The 6155-nt window shown below is 46.5% G+C and overlaps 1 long non-coding RNA gene across 4 annotated transcripts in view; it reads left to right on the top strand.

Annotated features, from left to right (window-relative positions):
• Positions 1-1152: 1152 nt before the first annotated feature.
• Positions 1153-6155, top strand: part of LOC134473435 (uncharacterized) — an 82866-nt gene continuing 77863 nt past the window's right edge. For all 4 annotated transcript variants that reach the window (XR_010043655.1, XR_010043644.1, XR_010043659.1 and 1 more), the window contains exon 1: positions 1153-1357. This is a non-coding gene — a long non-coding RNA (uncharacterized LOC134473435). The remainder of the gene's footprint in view (positions 1358-6155) is intronic.

The raw sequence follows: 6155 nt of genomic DNA, 5'->3' as shown, positions 1-6155 counted from the left end.
AGGAGGCTTCAGCTGGGAGAACCCAGGGCAGGCTGTACGGAGAAGGAAAATAAAAAGAAAAGGTTGTCCACTACCAGACTTTGTCGTGTGTCCTTCCTGCCGGCCGGGAGCGGACATCGACAAGTAAAAACTAAGAAGTTGGAGGAACTGTTTTATAACTAGAAGAGTGCTATAATTCCATTTTAGCAAGCTGCACGTGCTTGTGTCTTGACCATGGGAGAAGGACTCAATGCCTTCAAGTGACAGTGGGCTCACATGGGAAATGGGTAAAGCCAGTGACTTCATGTTCTTGGTTTGATTGGTGAGAGAAGGGAGTGTGTGTCACGCAGACCTGCTTTGTCTGCTGGGCTGAGAGTTAACTAGGAAACCTTTTGCTCTAGTTTTATTGCCTGCAGTCTAATCCATGTTTTCTTCTCATCCCTGTGTGAATGAATGTCAGGGACGTAGATGGAGGCTGGTGTAGATTCCCAACAGCTGATCCTCAGAGTCAAGCTCGTTACCTCTCCTGTGCTCTTAGTCCACAGCCTGTTCTGCCCTGGCCAATTAGCTGCAAAACAGCGTCTCTATCACAACATACTCCAGCCCTCCTTGTAATGACTCTGTTTGTTACCAGCGAACAATCCATCCCTTATTTTTTGAAGCAAAGCCTTGAGCCCTTTATCTGTCAAACTCATTGCAGGGAAGTAGGTGAAGAAGCTTTGTTTTTGGTGCTGGGCATTGTGGAAGGCCTCATGTCCAAGGAGTTTTGGTGGCATGAAAGAGTGTTAAAATCAGAGGCCTGACAGCACAATGGGGTGCACACCCTAACATTGCTTTGAAGATTCAGGGTCTTGGGGTGCCCTCAGCTCAAACTTGCTAATGAATCCATCCTCTCTCATGCTGGCAGCAGAAATTGAATGATGCAGCTGGAGGCCACACCTTGAGTGTTGATTTCTTGAATTTGGACTCCTCTTAAATCCTTAATGCTAATATTTTGCCTCTTTTTCTTAATAGAACAAATGCTGGTTCATTAAGTGAGACAGAAAACATAGTTCTGGTTATTTCAAATCTGAAGAATTGCATTTGAGGGGTGGTTGGCATTTACACTGAAAACTGATACGTGGGTGCACTCCCACGCCCATGGTTCAACCGCATATTTTAACGGCACCCCCTGAGGATTCAGAGCAAAGTTTTCCTCACCTGCAAGTCACTCCTTAGTGCAGAGAAGCCCTTGCTGCCAGGTCTTATTTACTGCATAACATGCAAGAGAAGCTTTAAAAAATAATACTGTAACCCAGGCTCTGTCTCAGACACACAGAACGAGAGATTCCAGACGTAGAACCTTGAAATCTGTAGCAGCAACAACAAAAGTCTCCAGGTGAGTTCGATGCACAAGGTCCGTAGATTCGCACTGATGTACTAGCAGAGCGGAAGTGGGGAGTGTGAGTCTCTCTGTCTCTTTCTCTGCCCCCAGGTGAGCTTCTGATGGTCCTACAGGTGTAATCAGGGATTCCGCTGAGGGCAGTATTTTTTCCTCTCTAGTTATGTCTCGGATGTGTTGTAATTCGACAGAAAGCTCTGTTTGAAATATTGGGAGGGAAGGTAGCAGGTAACACTGGTCACTCACCAAACATTCTTTTCCTCCCCAGGGTACGCTGCTGAGAAAAGACTAAAAATAGAGTGTGTACGTGTGTGTATTTGTGTGCGTGTGTGGTGTGTGCTGTGTTTTTTCCTGGGATAATAGCAGCCTGGATGAGAAGCCCTTTCATTAGGATTATAGCAGAAGGACCTATAAAAACATCCTTAGATAAACTGCTGTTGTGTAAGCTTCTCGGTTTGAATAATTCAGCTGTGGTTACTATGGAACCTCGAGCCTTGTTCACTTGGCAGAGGAAAATTCTAATGGTCCCCCAGTGTCCCCACACTGCAGAAGAGCTCATTAAAGGAAAAGAACTGCCCTCCGTTTGAAGACACACAGCCAAGCACAGAATGTCCACATCCGGATTTCAGGGGCACCTTCTGCGTAGGGGAGCTTGCGCTTTGAGATGGGGGTGTTCTTTGAAGTGTTAAGGTGCCTCTTTGCTGGAAATGTGCTTAGGTCATCTCAGTGCCAGGAATTTGACATTTTGGAATGAAAAGCCCAGGTTAGGATGTGTCTATGTGTGTGTGTTGAGTGAAATTATATATATTTCCCATTTATTGAACATTATTTTGGCCTTATACTGCTAGGATTTATGTCTATACAACCAGGGGCTTCTAAGGGAGGATCATTCCATTTTATAAAAGCAGAAACTGAGATTTTGGGCAGTCACATACGCCCCGAGGTGAGGAAACGAGCTGTACCTAAGCCTGAACCTAGCTCTCACCCTGGACTAAGAGAGGATGCATCCCGTGGGCTTTGTGTGGATTGCTGTTACCAAGTATTCTCCAGGGGTTTCCTAACTTTCCTTTCAGCTGCAGCACGTCCCTTCCCCAGGTACTGGTGCCAGAAATTTCTACCCCACTAACTGACCACAGCTCTGCTCTCTTTTTGGGAGGGCTTATGAGGTTCTGGAATATTACAAAGCGAGTGGACCTGTGCCCCACGTGGGCAAGGTGAGTGGGAGAGAGTGATCAGCCCTGATGTGTGGATGGGCTGATGCCGACTGGAGGCAGACCATGGCCAGGCCTCGGGAGGGCAAAGTGAGGGCTCTCTGTCAAAGTTAGTGTTGGCTGCGTCTGATTGATGAGAAATAGAGACAATGTGAGTTGAATTTTTCAGGGTTACAAAGGAAATTCATGAAAGTTAATTCAGCCATTGACACAGAGTTCCTTTTTTATTTTTTTGGACTCATTTGTAAAAGCAGAGTACTTTATTGACTGAGGGTATTAGCAGGGTCTGGGGTTTTATAGGCTCTTGCCAGGGATTCTTTCCAGGTTCTTGGTGTCCCTGAACAAAGTGCTGGACAAGATATGTGAAAAGGATAGCAAAGGTTTCCATATATGAAAGCTAGAGAAAGAAGTCTGCTCTGCAGACAGGGTAGGACACTGAGGAAGCTCACGGTGGCCACAAACTTCATGGCACTGTCTTCCATACCCCCATTCTTCTGGCTGTGCCAGGTCGAGGCTGTCCTCACAAAAACCTGCTTGATTTCACACCAGAAAAATTAAAGTCAGCACTTTCAATTGGTACCAAGGCTTGGAAATTGTTTTCCACATGTGTCCTTGATCTCTGTGATTAACAGGACACACCCACCTGTCCAGTCAGCCGGCCGTGCCCTAATCTCCTGCCTCGAGGGAACTTAACAGATAACCTAGGTCAGCTTTGTTTCACATGGGGCAAAACTAAGGGTACAGAAACGAATAGGCTGGAGGTATCCATATAAAGATGGAAGGAGAAGGGAAAGCATAGAACCCCAGTCTCCCAAGAGGTTGGGGAGCCCAGGCTCCCTGTGCCCCATCCGATCCCTGTCTGTCAGGGGTCAGTTCACTTCTGCCATCTTCTTGGACAGAGAAGAGAGATTTGGGCATAGAGAGGCAGGCCTCAGAAAAGAGCAGATAACAGGTGGGAGAGTAGATGAAGCTTAAAATAAAAGAGCACAGCACAGGAATCCAGCTGGCAGCAAACTGTACCAGTTACAGTGGTGTCCAGAGTCGCCTCAGGGTCTGAGAGTGACATCCTTCATTTCAAGCCTCCAGGAGGTTCTGAAGTTTCCGTTAATGAAGCCAATTGCATTTCTCCGAAGAAACCTCGCGGTGTTATTACATTTTTTCCCTCTATGTTTTATTGCCTCAACTTTCACCTTTCATATGCAAAAGCAGCTGTTTAAAAGCCTGGGAGGTTCTCTGCAAATTACTTTTGCATCTGTGAGCTGCTTTTAAATTTGATCCCCAGCCTCAGCCCTGACAAGACTTTTTCCTCCAGAACAGGACAGGCAGCGTTTCCCCACCAGAAGGCGCTGGCTGGGTCCTTGTCACTGAGGTGACCGCTGTCCTCAAAGCAAGTTGCAGTTTTCAAGGGAAAAAGGACAAGGCAGAGAATGAACAGGTGATGATTGATTTTTGCCTGTGATGGTCAGAGATGCTCCCGGAAGAAGCTAATTCTCCAGTTTTGGTGTGTGTGAAATTGCTTAGAGAGTGTTAAACATGTGTCTGCCTAGGGCCCACTGTCCAACCTGAAGTTTTTGATGGAGAAAGCCTGGACTTAGAAATCTGCTTGCTTACAAGGACTCCAGGTGATTTGACTGCAAGGAATCCCTGTCCTAAATTTTGAGAAATCTTCATCTAGAGGATTCAAAGTGTGGTCCCAGCATCTGTATGGGCAACACAGGGGACTGACCTCCCAGATAGAACCCCCACTGTGGCAAGATTCTCAGGAGAGAAACTCATGTACAGTAGGACTTGAGAAGCAGTGGTTTAGAGGGTACACCTACTCATTAGGATCACTGTGACAAAATACCACATATGTGCGGCCACAATGACAGAAAAATGTTTTCTAACAGTTCTGCAGCTAGAAGTCCAAGAGCAAGGTGTCCTCGGGGTTGGTTTCTCCTGAGGGCTCTGTAGCCTGCAGACAGCTGTTCACTTTGTCTGCATGTGGTTTTCCTTCTGTTATGACGTCATTGTTCCTCTCATAAGGGCACTGATCAGATTGGATTAGGGTCTACCCTTATGGCCCCATTTTAATTTAATCACCTCTTAAACCTTTTATCTCCAAATGCAGTTACATCTTGACGTTCTAAGGAGGAGAGCTTCAGTGTACCTATTTTTGAGGGACATCACTCAAGAAGAAAAAGACTGTCTGTCCCTTGTGCCTATATGCATTTTTGTCATCAGGAAGAGCCCTGAGACGTTTGGAAACTTAGATCCTGTGAGCCTGGACCCCCTACAAGCTCTCCTTATCCTTTGTCCCCCATCTTGGTGAATAGTGCTATCTTTGACCTATTGCGCCAAACACGGATAATCCCCCAGGATCTAGTCACCCTCTGCCTTGCCGCCCACATTTAGTGACCTCACTCTCCCGTATTTACCCCTTCTTGAGTTCCAGAACAGAAATTCTGATCTCTGCTATCCTTCACCTCACCTTCTCATCCCCCCACCACTAAGCACAACCCCCCTCACCAACCGCACAGCAAAGAGCTTGTTTCTTAATCTTATCTTGGCCTCTAGTCTTATTTTCCAAGTCATGACCTTCATCTACAGTAGAGAAATGTTTGGAGAAGCTAAAAAATCATGTCGTTCTCCTGCTTAAAAATGTTCATAGCAGGGCTGGGGATTTAGCTCAGCAGCATAAGCACCTGCTTGGTGTGATGTCATGAGTTTGATTCCTGGTACCAAAAAATAAAAATGGCTGACATTGCCTTGAGAAGAGGATGCAGTCTGTCTTAGGGCTGAAGATGTGGATCGTGGTAGAGTATTTGCTGAGAATGCATGAAGCACTGGGCTTGACCCCAGGCACCCTTCCCCGTCACAGGCACGGGCACCTACACTCTGTCATCTCAATACCACCATCACCATCATCTTCATCCTCCCAGCGGTTTACAGGGCCATCTGCTGACCTCGAGGTCTTCCTCTCTCTGCTCTGTGCCCCCTGGCATATTTCCCATCATTCTCTTCTCTGCCCATGCTGTGTTTCCTTCTCCCGAAGGTCTTACTTACCTCTGCCATCTCATGCACGGTAGGTAGGTGGCTCTCTTTGGGAGTCATAGTGCCCATCATCCAATACATTTCTCCCGTCTCTTTATTTTCTTCAGTGGACTGAAATCTCCATGGGGGTCGGGATTATGCTTCGTGTACATCTGTGCTTTGGACACCTGTGAAGTGTCTGAGACAGCTGCGAGCTCACATGTCCTTCTCTGATCCTTTAGCAGGGGTCATCGCTGCTATGAAGCCTGGAAGCTTGGGGGATGCAGAACCTGAATATATGTACTAGGTGTGACTAAAAAAATACAATTAGTATTTAAATTAGAAATTTCTCATGGTAAAAGGCACATGACCACTAATCACACTGAAAATACTCCTCTCTTTTGGTGTACTAATCCTATCATTGTTGTTGCTTTCTGAAGCAGCTCTGGAAGTGCTCTTTCTTGAGTCTCTTTCCTGGTGCTATTTTGGCTACCTCTGTGCCATGAAGGGAGTCATAGCTTTTATCTGTCCTGGTCACCGTGCCTTTGGGGGAGAGCCAGGAGTTGTGGGAT

Source organism: Cavia porcellus, unplaced genomic scaffold, assembly GCF_034190915.1.
Source record: "Cavia porcellus strain 051 isolate PalLab524CR breed Dunkin Hartley unplaced genomic scaffold, mCavPor4.1 scaffold_1, whole genome shotgun sequence".
Taxonomy (NCBI): domain Eukaryota; kingdom Metazoa; phylum Chordata; class Mammalia; order Rodentia; family Caviidae; genus Cavia; species Cavia porcellus.
Note: the sequence above shows the minus strand (reverse complement) of the source record. Positions and strands in the feature narration are given on the sequence as shown.